We start from the raw sequence: 17,909 nt of genomic DNA, 5'->3' as shown, positions 1-17,909 counted from the left end.
GACCATAAAGATCTTATCAGCTAAACTCCAGGATTTGACCTTTGTTTGGAAGCTATAAGGCCCCTCTGAAGAATTTTTAAAGCAGATAAGTGAGTTGATTAGATTTGTGTTTCAGAAAGATCGCTGTGGAAGGCATCTGGAAGGGAGTGGAGGTGGGTCTGGGGTGGACAGAAAAGACTCCAGAGATGGGTGAGAGGTGTAACCTTTAGTATTTGATGGCCCGTCACAAGGGGGGGAGCAGAGTTGTAGGCTGTCACTCAGGTTTCTGACAGTGGGCAATGGGGTAGATTCAGCAAGAGACAAATGAAAAAGGGGGAACAAGTGGCATCTGAGAAATGACGAGTGTGGTTTAAGAGTTTCTAGTTTCTGTGGGCTATCCACATGCAAATGTCCTAGCAGACAACACTGCCACATGGATCTATAAGGTATTTGGGGGTGTTACGGGCTAAAAACATAAATTAAGCAGTTGCCCACCTATAATAGAAGAAGATAAATACGGGGCTAAAGGATATTCACACTTGCTAGGACTGCCATAACAAAGTACCACAAACTGGGTGACTCCAACAGCAGAAATTTATTGTCCCACAGTTCTAGAGGCTGGATATCCAAGATCAGTGTGTCAATGGGGCCATGCTCCCCCGAGGGCGCCAGGGAAGGATCTGTGCCAGGACTCTCTCCTGGCTTCTAGTAGTTTCTTGGCTCGTGGCAGCAGTACTTCAATCACATGGCTTTCTCCCTGTGTGAGCGTCTGGGTCCAAATGTCCCCTTTCTATGAGAACACCAGTGATAACTCGATTAGAGGCCACCCCACTCCAGTATGATCTCATTTTAACTAATTACATCTGCCCTTATCTCTATTTCCTGTTCGGAAATTACCCTATTTGCATATAAAGTCACATTCTGAGGTACTGGCTGTTAGGATTTCAACATACGGATTTTAGGGGGACACAATTTAACCCCTAACATTCACACTGTGAATTCACAGCAGGATTGAAGGGACTTCCCCAGGGGTCCAGTGGTTAAGACTTCACCTTCCGATGCAGGGGGTGCAGGTTTGATCCCTGATCGGGGAGCTAAGATCCCACATGCCTCCTGGCCAAAAAACCAAAACATAAAACAGAAGCAATATTGTAACAAATTCAATAAAGACTAAAAAAAGAGCAGGATTGAGTTTGGAGATGTGGAGAAACACTAGTTTTAAGTGGACAAAGAGAGCAGCTCTGGGTGGAAAGTGAGAGAAAAATGATTAGAAAGGTACAAGAGGGGTGACCTACAAACCGTGAAGAGAAATGTTTAAGAGAGGAATGATTAATATTGCCAGATGCTTACAAAGTCAGGCAAGACAGCGCTAGAAATTGCCATTGCCTTTGGCAGTGTGGTAGTCATTGGAGAACTGTCAGAACACATGAACTTCAAAGGGCTTGTTTAGCTCCAATATTTTGTGACTTTAATATCGCTGTCCAGGGACTTCCCTGGCGGTCCAGTGGTTAAGACTCCGCCCTTCCAACGCAGGGGGCATGGGTTCAATCCCTGGTCGGGGAACTAAGATCCTGCATGCCTCTCGGCATGGCCAAAAAAAATAAACATTAAAATAAAACAATAAAATAAAGTCATTGTCCAGCAAACTCCCTGAGGGAAGTGGAGGGGGTGGGTGGACATTTGTTTGACTCGTCTGCTACAACCAACCTGCTTTCTCAGCCTCCTTTGCAGTTAGGGCTCGAAACTGCGGCCTAGGCTCTGGCAGTCAGGAGGATAGATGCTAGGCTTCGGTCTGGAGGAAAGCAATATGGGAAATCAGACTCTAAGGAAGCTGCTTTCTGTGAGGTGATGGAGTCTGGTAGAAGGGGATGGAGGCCCAGAGGCAGCAGAGGTGAAGGTCCTAGATGCCTGTGCCCGGAGGAGCAGTACTGGGGCTCATCCTGGAACCATCCTGTGATACCATTCAGGCATTGTTCTCAGTGGGGTAGCCTCCAAGCCTTCAAGAAATGCAAGTCTCTGGATTTCTTGAAGATTCTCTGAGTCATGTAATATTCTTTTAAAAAAAAAACCCAAGCCCACAACTGCTTTTATTGAGATATAATTCACATAGTATAAAATTCATCCATTTAAAGTGGACAACCCATATATATAAAATAGATAACCAACAAGGACCTACTGTATAGCAAAGGCAACTATACGCAGTATCTTGTAATAACCTATAAGACAAACAAATCTTTAAAAAAAAGAGATATATATATGTATAACTGAACCTCTCTGTTGTACACCTGAAATTAACACATTATAAATCATACTTCAATAAAAAAAAATCTTCAAAAAAAACCAAAGTGTACAATCCAGTGGCTTTTAGTATGTTCACAAGGTAGTGCAACCATCACCACTATCTAATTCCAGAACATTCTCTTCACCCTGAAGAGAAACTTCACACACTGCTCACTCCCCATTTCCCCCTCCTCCCAGCCCCTGGCAACCACTAATCTACTTTGTGTCTCTGTGAATTTGCCTATTCTGGACTTTTCATATAAATGGAATCATACACCACGTGGCCTTCTGTGTCTGGCTTCTTTCACTGAGCAAAATTTTTTAAGATTTATCCATGTTGTAGCACATATCCGTACAGCATTCCTTGTTTTGCCAAATAGTATTTCATTGTCTGGACATACTACCTTTTGTTTACCCGTTCATCAGTGGATTGCTTTCACCTTTTGGCTAGTATGAATAATGCTGCTATGAACATTTGTGTACAAGCTTTTGTCCGAAATATATTTTCATTTCTCTTGGGTATATATCTAGGAGGAGAATTACTGGGTCATGTGGTAGTTCTATGTTTAAAAATGTGAGGAACTGCCAGACTGTTTTCCAAAGCAGTTACATCATTTTACATTACCACTAGCAATATTATATTAGGGTTCCAATTTCCCACTGGGTATAAAGTGGTATCTCATTGTGGTTTTTATTGGCATTTCCCAAAGGCTAATAATGTTGAATATCTTTTCATGTGCTTTTTGACCATTTGTGTATCTTCTTTGAAAAAATGTCTATTAAAATCCTTTAACCATTAAAAAATTTTTTTTAATTGTGGTTAAAAATACATAAAATTTACCACTTTAACCATTTCGAAGTGTACAGTTCAGTGACATTAAGTACATTCATTCACATTGTTGTGCAATCATCATTTTTTTGCGGTACGCGGGCCTCTCACTGTTGTGGCCTCTCCTCTCCGGTTGCGGAGCACAGGCTCCGGACGCGCAGGCTCAGTGGCCATGGCTCACGGGCCCAGCCGCTCCGCGGCATGTGGGATCTTCCCAGACCGGGGCACGAACCCGTGTCCCCTGCATCTGCAGGCGGACTCTCAACCACTGCGCCACCAGGGAAGCCCTCTTTGCCCATTTTTGTCTTGTTATTGATTTATTTATTTTTGGCTGCGTTGGGTCTTCATTGCTGCACGCGGGCTTTCTCTAGTTGCGGCGAGCGGGGGGCTACTCTCTGTTGCGGTGCACAGGCTTCTCATTGCGGTGGCTTCTCTTGTTGCAGAGCACAGGCTCTAGGCGTGCGGGCTTCGGTAGTGTGGCACGCGGGCTCTAGAGTGCAGGCTCACTAGTTGTGGTGCATGGGCTTAGTTGCTCCGCGGCATGTGGGATCTTCACAGACCAGAGTTCAAACCCATGTCCCCTGCATTGGCAGGCGGATTCTTAACCACTGCGCCACCAGGGAAGTCCCTTTAATTGTCTTTTTAAATTTATTTTTTAATTTTTATATTCTGGAAACAAGTCCCTTATTGGAATATGACTTGAGAATATTTTCTTAAATTCTGTAAGTTGTTCTTTCACTTTCTTGATGGTGTTTTAATATTCTTTAACAACTTCCTTTTATGCTCAAACTAACTAGTGTTGACAGTAGCTAAGAACATTGACAGATGCGCTGGGTTCTGTTAAATACCATCTTTTTCTGTCTTTTTTTTTTTTTTTTTCTATAACAACCTGTCTCACATCACACATTCTATCCAATATTGCCTTAGAATTTTGTTTTTTGTTTTTTTTCCTAAAGCCTTTCCTATTCTATCTGAATCCCACCCCATGATATTGTGATTTACAATAAATACATATTTGGTCTTCGTTCCATTTCTGGCACAGAGCTCCTAAAATTCTTGGAATTTCCTAAGTGTTGAGACCCTTAAGAATGTCTTTTTTTACGTTAATGAGGTGACTTTTGGACCACACCTAAGGATGGGGGCTGGTTGCCAGGAGAACCAACATTGTCATTTGAAGGTTGGAATGTTCAGTCCACACCTTGACCTCTGGGGAGGGGGAGGGACTGGAGGCTGAATCAATCGCCAATGGCTAATGATTTAATCAGTCGTGCCTACGTAATAAAGCCTCCATAAGAACTCAGAAGGACACAGTTCTGAGAGCCAGGTTGGGGAACACATGGAGATCTGGGGAGAGTGGTGCGCCTGGAGACAGCATAGAAACTCCTCACCCTTTCCCCACACCTTGCCCTGTGCATCTCTTCCATCTGTCTGTTCCTGAGTTATAGCCTTTCGTAATAAACTGGTGATCGAGCAAGAAAAATGTTTCTCTGAGTTCTGTGGGCTGCTGCTCTAGCCAATTAATCGAGCCCAAGGAGGGGGTCGTTGAAACCTCTTGTCTGTAGCTGGTGGACCAGAAGCATAGCTGACAACCTGGACTTGTGACTGGCCTCAGAAGGGGATGGAAGGGGGGGGGGGATGTGTGGGGGGGTGTAGTCTTGTGCGACCAAACCTTTAACCTGTGGAGTCTGATGCTCTCTCTAGGTAGCAGTGTCAGTATTGAGCTGAATTGTAGGACACCCTGCTGGTGTTGCAGAGAATTGCTTGGTGGTGTCGGGGGACCCAGCCCCCATACAAACATTGAAAATTGTGCTCAGAACTCTTTTACACCCACATCTTACATTTCCTGGGCACAGACCCAAAGTATCAATGTCCACAATTATGAGCATAACTTCCAGCAGCTCTTCCATTTATTTTCCACCTCTATCCAGACCCCTGCAGACCCCTGCAGCCCTGTGCAGTGACCCCCCCCCCCCACCCCTCCCCTCCACTCCCCCCTTTCCTGTTACAGTGCCGTATATTCATGCGGGATCTAATGAATGAGATCAATGTCCTATTTAATCTTTGGATTCTTTTCAGTGCCCAGGACAAGGCTCTGCAAAAATTTGGAGCACAATAAACGCAAGTTCCATGGAACCAAATCTTGTGCCTTATTTCCTTATGTTTTTTTATTCTAAAATTATATTTATGCAGTCCTTGATTTTAAACTTTTCTCTTAATGACCACCTTTGGGGGATTAGGGCCTGAAATGGGCAGCAGGGCAAATCTATGATGTTCAATTTATGACTGGAGGAGTGGAATTCTTTGGGGAATTCACCTCTGAGTTTGTGAAATGGTGAAAGAAGGCAAAGCTTTACAGATGAAGTTCTCAGGACCCAGAGAGGAGCTAAAGAGTAGTATTGAGGGCATTGCAGGTCTAAGGTGAAGTTATTTCCTGGCAGATTCTTCTGGGGGGTTGGGCTTCATGACTACCACTGCTCAGTGCTTTGGGGCTACTTAGTCTTTGTAGCCATCTCTGATCTCACCTTCTGCTCCTGGGCCTGTACAGCAGTCTGCAACTCTTCTGAGCAGGTGCTAACTGCAGGGCACCTGTTGGAAATAGCTGGAAAGAGCCCATGTTCATTCAGTCATAGGTCCATACACAGAAATCTGTCGCATTTCTATACACCAACAATGAAAGATCAGAAAGAGAAATTAAGGAAACCATCCCATTTACCATCACATCAAAAAGAATAAAATAGCTAGGAATAAACCTACCTAAGGAGGCAAAAGATCTGTACTCTGAACATTTAGGATGTTGATGAAAGACACTGACGGTTACACAAAGAGATGGAAAGATACATCACGTTCTTGGGTTGGAAGAATCAATATTGTCAAAATGACTATACTACCCAAGACAATCTACAGATTCAATGCAATCCTTATCAAATTACCAATGGCATTTTTCACAGAACTAAAACAAAAAATTTCAAAATTTGTATGGAGACACAAAAGACCCCAAACAGCCAAAGCAATCTTGCGAAAGAAAATCAGAGCTGGAGGAATAAGTCTTCCTGACTTCAGACTATAATATAAAGCTACAGTAATCAAAACAGTATGGTATTGACACAAAAACAGACTTATAGATCAATGGAGCAGGATAGAAAGCCCAGAAATAAATCCACGCACCTGTGGTCAATTAATCTATGACAAAGAGGGCAAGAATATACAATGGAGAAAAGACAGTCTCTTCATTAAGTGGGTGCTGGGAAAACTGGACAGCTACATGTAAAAGAATGAAATTAGAACACTCTCTAACACAATACACATTCAGTTATAGGTTCAACTGTCTATTAAGCACACACCTTATACAAGGCACTGCTCTGGGCACAGAGAGGAACAAGATACATTTCCTATAATCAGGAGTTGGGTGACGAATAGGGGGTCAAGACAAGCACAATTAACTATCATCCAAAGCAGAATGGACCTCCAATAAAAGAGGCATAAAAGCTGTTTTGAGAATTCAAGGGAAGAAAAAAATCACCCACTTTTTCAAGTAGAAGGAAAGGCTTTATGGAAGGTGGGGAAGGAGAGCTAGGCTTTTGCTTAGATACTCAGGACCTCTAAATCATAATCCCTGTTCTCCAGTAGTTCCCAAACCAGTTGGGATGAACATCATACATACAGCAGCTCCAATTCAAGACCATATATGTTAAGGTCAGTATGAAAGAGTCATAGAAAAGCTAGAGGTTATTTCCTATTAGTGTAACCACGAAATACTTTATGGAAGGGTGGACTTGGGCCCTAAAAGATAGAAAGGTTTTATTAAGAAAGGTTTTATTAAAATGCATATTTCGGACAAAAAGCAATTAAATGCTCTAGAAAATTTGGAAAACCCAGCAAAGTATAAAGAATAAAATAGATCATCTATAGACCCACTACCTACAGACGAATACATTGCCAGACATATGCTTAATAAATATTTGCAATATGAATAAATATCATTACAATTTATTATCTCTATTTTTTCTCATGCATATTTTTATTACATACATAATTTTGGAAAATGCTTTTTTAAAACATATTTATAATATGAAAATTTATATCAGTAAAATTATTTGAAAACACAATTTTAAACAGCTGAAGAATATTCCATTAATTAATACGTCATTTATGCAGCCAATTTTCCAAGAGTTCACATTTAGATTGTTTCTAAATTTCCAATTATTATAAATTAAACTTCAGTGAAATTGTTAAACACACACCTTTGTCCACACCTCTGTATTCTCAGCATAGATTCCTGTAAGTGGAATTATCCCATCAAGGTGTATTAATATTTCTGGGGCTCTCAAGAGAGTAAAACATTGCGCAATTACTTTCTAGAAAGGTTGTAACACTTTACATTCCCATTAGCAATGTGTGCCATGAGACACACACCCTCACCAGCAGTATCATTTTAAAATATTTGCTAATCTGATGAGGAGAAAACAGTAACTCATTGTTTTTAAATTTTGTATTTATTTGATCACTAGTGATGTGGAACATTTTGAATATGCTCCCTTCCATGAATATTTTCTTCATGTTGCCAGTTCATATGTTTACATCAAGTGTTGTAAGTGAAATATTTTGGTGGGGGGGAGCTTGGAAAGACTCTGCTGTTCTCTCAGCTAGTCTTGGTGTTCTCATGGCTTTCTTTGTGTGAGCATCCTGCCACGGCAGGTAAGTGTGATCTTATTTTTTGAAGATACAGTCTCATTCCTTCATTTTCCTCTGTCTCCCCTTCCCTCTCCCACACACAGCACAGCCAGCTACATACTTCATCTGGTGCACAAAGAAACTGGTCTGTTGCAACCTTGGAGAAAAAATTGATGGCATCAGAATTACTGAGACAAAATATCCAGATTGTCAAGGGCCATTTAGTCACAGTGACTCTTTTTAAGTGCTGATTTCAGAGCGTGACCAACCTGCTCTTATGCCCTAAGATTAGCCTCCACAGTGCTCCCTCCTGACTCCCTCAGTTCCAACTGCACTGCACTTTCCTGCTTCCTGGTGCCTGCTCCTGCTGTGGCACCTGCTGTGGCACCAGACAAGCCTGGTGTGGCCTTGTCTATATCTTCCCCAGTCCACAGCCTGCCTGTCCCTGATTATGATGCTCAAATGGTGGCCCTTGGAGGAGGATAATCTTTTCCTCTGAATCCCATAGCATAGCACGGTGTCTTTTAAAGAATCTCCAGTCTTCTAGGTATTCTGGTTCTTTGTGCATGCAATCATCTCCTTCATTACTTTATATAAACTCCTGGAGGCATCTACTTGAGTAGGGTCTATGTCTTCTTTATGTCTGGATTCCCATAGTACGGTTAGCAGAAATCCAAAAATGTTTTACATATTAAAAAATTCAATGTCATTTAACAGAAACACTAGGGGGAAAAAAAGACCTACTTTGAAAGGGAAAACAAAGCTTAATTTTTCTTTTTCTTTTTAGGCTGCGCAGCACATGGGGTTTTAGTTCCCTAACCAGGGATCCAACCCACACCCCCTGTGTTGGAAGTGCGCAGTCTTAACCACTGGACTGCCAGGGAAGTCCCAACAAAGCTTACTTTTAATTGTAGTGACTCTGGTAACGTTATGGACTGAGTTGTGCCCTCCCTCAAATTCATATGTTGAAGCCCTTACCCCCATTTATTTCAGGGATATTTGGAGACAGGGCCTTTAGGGAAGTAATTAAGGTTAAATGAAGTCATAAGGTATGGCCCTAATCCAATAGGATTAGTGTCCTTATAAGAAGAGGAAGGGACACCAGAGATTTCTCTCTCTCCACATGCAGAGCGAAAAGACCATGTGAGGACACAGTGAGAAGGCTGTTATCTGCTAACCAGGAAGAGGGCTCGCATCAGAACCCACCCATGTGGGCACCTTGATCTTGAACTTCCAGCCACCAGAACTGTGAGAAAATACATTTCTGTTGTTTAAGCTACCCAGCCTACGGTGTTCTGTGATGTCACCCTGAGCAGACTAACACAGTGGTGAGATATTTGGTAGAAATGGAAGAAAGTCAGTCTAAATAAAGGAATATTAATAACTCAATAAAAGAACTCACAGAATCTCACGTTGAGACTTTGGCAGGGGGTGGGGGTAGAAGCTAAAGGGAGAATTGGGAAACATGGCTCCTTTTGTCTTGTCATGGAAGGTCCTCATCCTGCAGCCACTTCAGTCCTCTGTGGCAGAGGAATAAAAACTGATAAAAATTACAACTGGAGTCCAGGAACTAAGAAATTGAATGGGGCTAAATAATTAATTTTAGATCGAATATAAAGTCAGCAGAGGGAAATAAGCACTAAAATAATATTTTACAACAATTGGGAAATTGATAAGGAAATTGCAACTGGCTTCCATTAGAGTAAGAGCATACTTTCTTATAATGTTTTCTTGAAATGATCATATATTGATCTTCTTGGGCTGATCCATTAGCCATGGAAAGATGTACCTGAGTCTTTAGGGACATTGCTGAATAGAGGCATCAGGCCATATCAGAACCCAGTACCTCAAAACCAAATATTAAGGAAGAACACATTAGAAAGCAAAGACAGAAAGAGAACAACTCTCTCTGGGGTCATAATCATTGTTCTCAAGTCCTTGCCAAAAACTCATTCATCATAACTCTGACTATTTTAAATTTGTGTCATACCTCTGAAGTTTCAAAGAAAAAACCTTTCTTGGACAAAACAAAAACAATAGAAACAGGCAAAGGACTTTTTTAGAACTGTATTTCTTAGGAATGTTGTGGTTTAATGTCTATTCAATTCTCGTATTAGAGATGAGAAAAAAAGGAATCAAGAAACTGTTTCTTGTAAAATCTCCTTTTATCCAACATGTGGAGAAAACATGGTGATGACTGAGTCATTTTCTTATTCTTTACAATGGATTCCAATGTATTCTATCCCTAACTTCCAAAAGGTTATATTTAACGTTTTTTTTTAAATTTATTTATTTATTTGGCTGCGACGGGTCTTAATTGTGGCATGCAGAATCTTTCGTTGCGGTGCTTGGGCTTCTCTCTAGTTGTGGTGCACGGGCTCTAGAGCACAGGCTCAGTAGTTGTAGCGCACAGGCTTAGTTGCTCCGTGGCATGTGTGATCTTAGTTCCCTGACCAGGGATCAAACCTGTGTTCCCTGCATTGGCAGGCAGATTCTTAACCACTGGACCACCAGGGAAGTCCCTGATAGTTTTTTTTTAATAAATTTTAATTTTAAAATTTTTAGAATGGCAGTACAATTGATTTACAAAGTTGTGTTAGTTTCAGGTGTACAGCAAAGTGATACAGTTATATATATTCTTTTTCAGATTCTCTTCCATTATAGGTTATTAAAAGAGATTGAATATAGTTCCCTGTGCTATACAATAGGTCCTTGTTGTTTACCTATTTTACACATAGTAGTGTGTAAATAAACTTTTATTAAGTATAAATTACAAACAGAAAAGTGCATAAGTTCTAAGGCAATAGCTTCATGAATTATCACAAGGATAACTCATCCTTGTGATAACAGGGTAAACACCATTCAGATCAAGAAATAGAACATTACCAGCACCTCAGATGCTCCCACCGAAATGTAGTTTTGAGGCAGACATATATTTTATTTTCATAAAAATAATATCATTAATGATAGTAAATGCCTGGATTAACTGACAAAATCCAAAAGGTTTATGGACACATCGCCCAGGGGCTCATCCAACTCTTTAGATTCCTTAATCAACTGCATAGCACTCATGGGAATACAAATTAGCATAAGTATCCAGTGTTCCTGGAAAATAATTTTGTGATATATATCCAGATCCTTAAAAATATTTCTATCTTCTGCCCTAGTAATTCCAGCTTCAGAATCTTTCCTGAAGCAATATCAGAAGTGTGGTCACAGACCTATGTCTAGACAGCATCATAAGACCAACAGCTTTGAGATAACTCTGCCACCTCCTAATTGTGCAACCTGGGACAAAATATTTAACCAACTGCTCTGGCCTCATTTTTCTCATTGATTAAACAGTACTAATAGTAGTCACAAAGATTAAGATAGTTACGATGCATAAAGAACTTGAAACAGTGCCTGTCACCGTTAGCAGTTCAATAAATGTTAAGAATTATTAGCTATTATTACAGAAACATTCATCATTATATTATCAATAATAGGAAAAAATTTTGAACGAAGTTAAATAACCAGAAATAGGGGCCTGAATACATACACTCTTCTGTATACATACGAAAGAATACAACGCATCCCTGGGGGTATCGCATATTGGTTAAAAATGCAGCTTCCGGAGCCAGAATGCCAGCCTGCCCCTGACCAGCTGTGCAACCTTGGACAATTTTCTTAACTCTCCAAGCTTGGTTTCCTCACCTGAAAATAGAGAATGATAATACCTACCTTGGAGGGGTAACTGGTTCATATACACAAAGCACTTAGAACAGTCCCTGGCATACAGTTGGTGCTCAATCAGTGTTAGTCCCTCCATTTTAAGTGCTGGAGCCTGACGGCTCTGTGATCTACCACACGCACAAAGCTTCCCAGTCCAGGGCTGGGAAAGTACGTGCCTGGGAATTGGAGGAGATCAGAACAAAACCTAAGTTCCTCTGGCGTTAATAGAAGGAATTAGAGACACAAGCCTCGGCCTGGGGGCTACGAGCTGGAAAGAGTTGTTCCACGGGATGCATCAGAACGGATTGCTTTGATTCAAAGGAAAAACGAAAGGCCCCCAAACAAAAACTCCCACCGCAGTAACAAACAAGCCTTGGAGAGAGGAAGGAGCTGGAAGCTTTTCCTCCTCTTCAGCCCCGCCCCCCTCCGCCTCTTTTCTTCTCCCTGCCTGCCGCCCCCATCCCCTTCTCAGGCTTTTCAGAGACTAAAGAACAAAAATGGAGGAGAAGGGAGATTTACAACCACTTGGGGGAGGAGATCTGCAGTATCAGCTTCCACAGAAAGAACTGGGAGCTGCTCTGATGGGACTCCCTTCCCCACCCGGATCCTAAAACCCTCATAAGGGTGCGGATACAAGGACGTGGTTTCCACCCTAAAGGAGCAGGTTTCCAACCAGCCTTGGAAACCCGGAAGGTATTGAGACGTTTCTCTGACCCAGTGACTCCAATTCCTGGAAAGGGCAAGGATCAGCGGTCGCCAAGCCCTCCTTCCACCGGCCCTATTCTGCCCTGAGCCCAGGTCCCCTCCCTAGCAGCAGCTTCCCTCCCCCGAGGATCCTGCCCCAGGTCTATGTGCAGAAGGCAGCTGGGGAGCCCCAGTCGGTCGGCAAGGAGGCCCGCGTTACCTGAATACACCGGACAGCGATGGGGGATGCTGGGCGGCTGCCAGGGACCCCTCCCGCCCGCCAGCGACAGCGCAGACAATGCCACCCCTGCTTCAGTGCCTGAGTTGAGTGTGGGAAGAAGGCTGCTTTTCTCAGGCTGTGTCACTGCCTTTCCTTGTCACAGTTCCAGCAAGGCCTCTGGGGCTTGTAGGGTCACTGCTACAGGGGTCTTTCCATTTTCTTTTCCTAATGGACGGGCATTAATTAATATTTATGCTGCCCCCCACCGCCAGCGTGCCCAGATCACAGAGAGTATCCAGAAGACACAATAGCTAGCCTCCCTGAGGGTATACTGAAATGGGCCACATTTCTGAGAAATTAACGATGGCTGCTGTTTTCTCCTTAACAATGCTCTTAAGATAATAGAACCATCCAGTGAGAAGCACAGGACAAGAATCCTGCATCCTAAGAGTCCTGGTTCTTGTCGCTTGGTTCCCAGCGAAAGAACCCGTGTGTCAGTGACATAGCAAAGAGACTCGGCTCTCCTGGGCAGTCCTGGAAATGCAGGGATGGTCCAGGTGCCTGCGGAGCGCTTGAGGACCACGGAAGGAGTTGGCCTCGCAGATTTCACAGGGCTTTTGCACGAAGAGGCTCCTCAGAAAGATTCTGCTTAGAGCTCCTGCAGTTAAAGTGAAATCACCCAGTGTTGCAACTAGGAAACTATATGGACTTGAAACTACTTTGGAAGACACGTGAGTGCTCTTTATGGTACATAGTTCTGAGGCCAGGTTACAGCTTCAAAGTTCAGCGTGAACTCTGTTTTACCCTTGTGGGCAGAACGGGAGAAGTCGGAGGCGGGGAAAACGCACCCAATGAGAACTCTGTCCTTGGAGGGTCCCTGGTGGGATCTCAGTGAAGATAGGCTCAGCTCCCTAACACACTGAAGAACACACATTGGACACGGTCTGCCCTGACTAGGTCTGTACCGAGGCTTTGAGCATGCTATAGAGTTAAATACCTCCCTCCTACACAACCATTAAGGATGGACAGCATTTGCCAAGTTAGTTCCAGAGACGGGTGTCAAGAAGCGTATCTGGTGTTTGTAAAGTCAGAGGTTGGCCCTTTGGCTCCTTGCAGTTTCTGTACAGTCAACAGGTTGAGGAATTTCACTGAAGTTCTATTTTGCACAACAGTTGCAAAACGTGAAGTGTGCCGTTCCCTCAGTGTTGACTCATCAGGTATGGTACTAGAAAGCAAGGGCCAAGAGTGGGCAAACACACCTGGTAGTTAAAGACCTACATACCAGGAAATGCTCTCCTTGAAAGGCTGAACAGGACTGCCGGTGTGATAAGGGATCCTGTTCCCAGCAGGTTTGGCTTGAGGTGAGATGATGCTTATCTAAATGGCTCCCAGGGGCTCCCCAGGGGATGAAATCCCTGTCTATGGTTCTGATCTGCTTTCCATCTTTCTTGATGGGTCCTTTTAACACCCAGGATGACCAAATTGCATGCTTATTAGTTATCATTAATTGCATGTGAGTGGTGGCATGAGTGTGTCTCACTTGACAATTTAAGTAGAGAATACGTGGAATGCAAGGGATTATAAATGTAAATCAAATTGGGGTTCCATTGCTCTAGGTGGGGAGGCCTTGGGAGAGCCAAGGTCACTGGGCTCTCTGGCCCTTAGCCATCTGCAGGGCTAACCTTTGTAAACTCACACATGTCAGTCTGTGGTGTGAATGTTTTTCAGGCCACTTGTCTAGCCCCAGATGTGCTTCCAGCTCAATTCTTGCTTGTGTAGCTCACAGAACATTTCAAGGTTCCCTGCTTGGAACCCTCTACAGCATCATCTGGAAACCTCAATCAAAATGGATGAGACGGTTCATCTGAGAGGGAAAAGGTATGATTCCATGCCAAACACTATGGAGGGATGTCTGCATGTTCTATCATCTCAGTCCTCATAACAGCCCAGTGAGGTGGACATTATTACTCCCATTTTCAGGTGAGGAAAATGAGAACTGGAGGGGTTCAGTACCTGACAAGGTCTCCAGTAGTCACTAGAAACCAGAAGACCTGGGATTCAAGTTCAGCTCTGTTTGAGCTATGTTCTAGTCTTGGTACATTCTACTTTTTACAAAATTTATTATGAAAAATTTAAACAAACACAAAAGTAGATAATGGAGGACTTCCCTGGTGGCGCAGTGGTTAAGAATCTGCCTGCCAATGCAGGGGACACGGGTTCAAGCCCTGGTCCCGGAAGATCCCACATGCCGCGGAACAACTAAACCTGTGCGCCACAACTACTGAGCCTGTGCTCTGGAGCCCGCATGCCACAACTACCGAAGCCCACGCGCCTAGAGCCTGTGCTCTGCAACAAGAGAAGCCACCACAATGAGAAGCCCGTGCACTGCAACGAAGAGTAGTCCCCGCTCGCTGTAACTAGAGAAAGCCTGCGCGCAGCAACAAAGACCCAACGCAGCCAAAGATAAATAAATAAATAAATTTATATTTTTAAAAAAGTAGATGACGGATCCCTAAATATCTACTACCCTGATAAAACAGGTGTCAAGATCTTGCCACTTTGCTTCATCTTTATGGAACAATTTTCTTTGGCTTCATTTTCTGTCAGTTTCATCTCAGCCAGGATCACTCATTCACTCACATGCTAGGTTTCAACCACACTAAACGAGCAGTTTAGTTGTTCCCTGAATACTGCCTCCTACCTCTGGACCCTTTGGCTCAGTGGTTTCCAGCCGTGGTACACAGATATTCACAAGACCCACCACTGACCGACCACATCAGAGACTTCTAGCACTAGTCACCCTTCCCTCCATGTCCATTTGACCCACTCCCCCTGCGTCTTCAAGACTCCCTTCTGGAATCCTCCCTTTCTCCACAAAGCCCTCACTGATATCCCCAATCTGGCTAAGGGTGGTCCCTCCCACCCTCCCACCGTGCCTTGTACATATTTCTATCATAACTCTGCCCTGGTGGTTCTCCAACAGACTGTGAATTCTTCCAGGGCAGACACCATGCTTCTGAGCTCTATGTCCCCAGGGACTTGCACATAGTAACTAGGGATCCGTAAATGTCTGAGCGAGGAAGGGAGGACGAAGAAGAGGGCGGCAGGACAGAAAAGGAAAGAACGTGAAGCCATCCTGGTTCCTAACCCTGCCCGTCTTGGGATGTGAGGAGCCCCTAGCACCTCTTCGATAAGCGTTTGGCACAAGAGTTGCCTCCACTGCAGGATGCACTGTGGATCTTAAAACAGCTAGCTAGCTGGTGGGCAGAGAGAATAAGAAAGAAAATGATGGTCCATCCGCTCGCCCCTGCTGACCGCCCAGCAACAGCACACCTCCTCCCTTGCCTCGTGTGGCCCTCTGCCCTAGGAGAGGTGTCTACTCCGCCACGGGGGACATCCAGGGTGATGAAATCAGGCACCGATGAACAGTCCTCTGCCCTCGCTCACTGACATGCCGGAAACCAGACAGAGCCCCAGGAGCGCTAGCGAAACCCATTTCAGGGCTCAGCCCCACCTCTCACGTGATGTCCTCTGGCTCCACAGGCTTCTCTCTTGGCTAGTCAAGGACAAATGCTCTAATCGCTGGGGGCTTTCCGTCATTCCTGAGCCCCACTGCAGCCGGCTTTAGTACCCTCTGAGCACTTTTATGGGGCAATAAAACTTTACAGCCTGCAGCTCTAAACCGTTCCCAAATTTCTGAATAGAACTATTTATGGCAAACAAGACTACTACGGTTTGCCCTTTGAAAACACCAGCAGATCTTAGACCCTTTCAAAGCGGGTTAGCTGAGTTACACGGGCTAACAGCTGGCTTACAGAAACCCCACAGTGGCAAAGCTAAACTCCCGTCTGTGAACAGCTAAGTTAGAAAATAAAACAGGCTTTGAGTCTCACAGCATCACCGAAGTAGCCCTACGCTTTGCCGCTTCCGTGTTGCTTTGGTGTCAAACCCGCTTGCTTGCATCTCTCCCCAGTTTTTTCCTTCCCTGCTCCTTTCTTGTCAGCATTGACAGGGATCCCTACGAGCTTCGCCTGCAAATTCAGAGAACCAATCTCTTCCTTCCGTCTTTAGCAGGCAGAAAATTAAAACCAGGAAAAAGCTAGCAATTCAATCACAACTTGTTTCTCCAAAACAGTGCTCAGGATCAACCAGCCAACCCAGAAAAAGCATCACCACACACTTAGAAGCGCCCTTACCAGTGTCCCATATCAGCCACTCCAGTGCATCAGAGACGAGCCCCAGCCTCCTCAGATGTGGGGACTTAGCTCTCTGCAGCCCACAGACAATCGGGCCCATTATAGTCATCAGGCTGCCCAGTTAAAGGGTGGCCCTTACAAAAATATAAACAGCTTGTCAGCACAAGCCAAGGGGGCGGGGCTGCAGCCTCAGGGGACAATGGGAGCCAATGATCAGCCTCTTTGGGTTCTGTTAGCTTAAGATATTGTGTTTCATTTTGAAGAAGGGGAGACAGAGAGCGAACACTGGAAGGCCCAGCCCAGCAGCATGAAAGGGGTCCAAGTTGAAAAGCTTAATCACCGCTCGCAGAGCATTTTCAAGGAGGAGTTTGTATGCCTCGCACATAATAATATATATTTTTAGAACTCACAGACTTTTGTGTTGCACTAGCCATCTCTGGTCTCCTGGGGATAAAAAATGTAGTATTCATTGGGTAGAATGGAATTTTTCAATCAAAGAACAAAGGAAAGGAACAAAGCCCAAGGACAATGCTTTCATGACCCACTTATTTTGTTGAATATAATATCCGATGAGACGTACTCACTACATCTACAGAGAAAAGGCTTCATTTGATACATTTGTCTTCAAAACCCAGAGAAGTGGGCTTATTTTATTCCCCAAATATAAATGCCTCACATTAAAAAAAAATGCTCACTTAATCTGATCATACTTACGCACACGACACAGAAGTTAGTTTGGGAGAAGGCAAATACAGTGGCTGTTTTCTCTCTTCTGAGCTTAACTACATTCTGCTTGTAAAGCTACTAGATCAGCTTAACCTTCCAATACCCTATGACAATAAACAAGAACCAGAAAATAAACTGTGGCTTCTTTTCCCCTGTATATATTTCTAAATAATACACTGAGGTAAAAATAAAGTTAAGATCCATTTGGCTGATTTGTGGTATCAGGTAAATTATAGGCAAACAAACTTTGAGAAAAATACAGTCATTGCAATTTGGAATAGTCTCCTTATTTATAAAGGGAAGCACAGTAGCTATCAAAATTAACTAGCATGGAAACAGAAAAATGTTGAAATACTGGGTTGGCCAAAAAGTTCATTTTGGTTTTTCCATAAGATGTTATGGAAAAACCTGAATGAACGTTTTGGCCAACTCAGTATAATCATTTCCACAAATTTTGTATCAAGCTTTCTGACTTTGATTTTAAAAATAATAATTCAAAGACACTGTCCTTTCTGATCTATGGTAATTTTAAAATATTTATGATTCTGCCACTGATGTTTAATTTGTATTGAAGTGAGATTCCTCTAGTAGCTTCTCTAAACAGTGCTTG

General features: G+C 43.4%; 1 long non-coding RNA gene across 1 annotated transcript; it reads right to left on the bottom strand.

Annotated features, from left to right (window-relative positions):
- Positions 1–564: 564 nt before the first annotated feature.
- LOC132425335 (uncharacterized) lies at positions 565–16,684 on the bottom strand. Its single transcript, XR_009519423.1, has 3 exons — positions 16,574–16,684; positions 5,611–5,745; positions 565–769 (listed from the first exon to the last, which is right to left on the bottom strand). It is a non-coding gene; the product is annotated as an uncharacterized lncRNA (long non-coding RNA).
- Between the last annotated feature and the right edge of the window lie 1,225 nt (positions 16,685–17,909).

This window comes from Delphinus delphis, chromosome 5 (genome assembly GCF_949987515.2).
Source record: "Delphinus delphis chromosome 5, mDelDel1.2, whole genome shotgun sequence".
Classification (NCBI taxonomy): domain Eukaryota; kingdom Metazoa; phylum Chordata; class Mammalia; order Artiodactyla; family Delphinidae; genus Delphinus; species Delphinus delphis.
The sequence above is the reverse complement of the archived record's forward strand: the minus strand, read 5'-3'. Positions and strand labels throughout refer to the sequence as shown.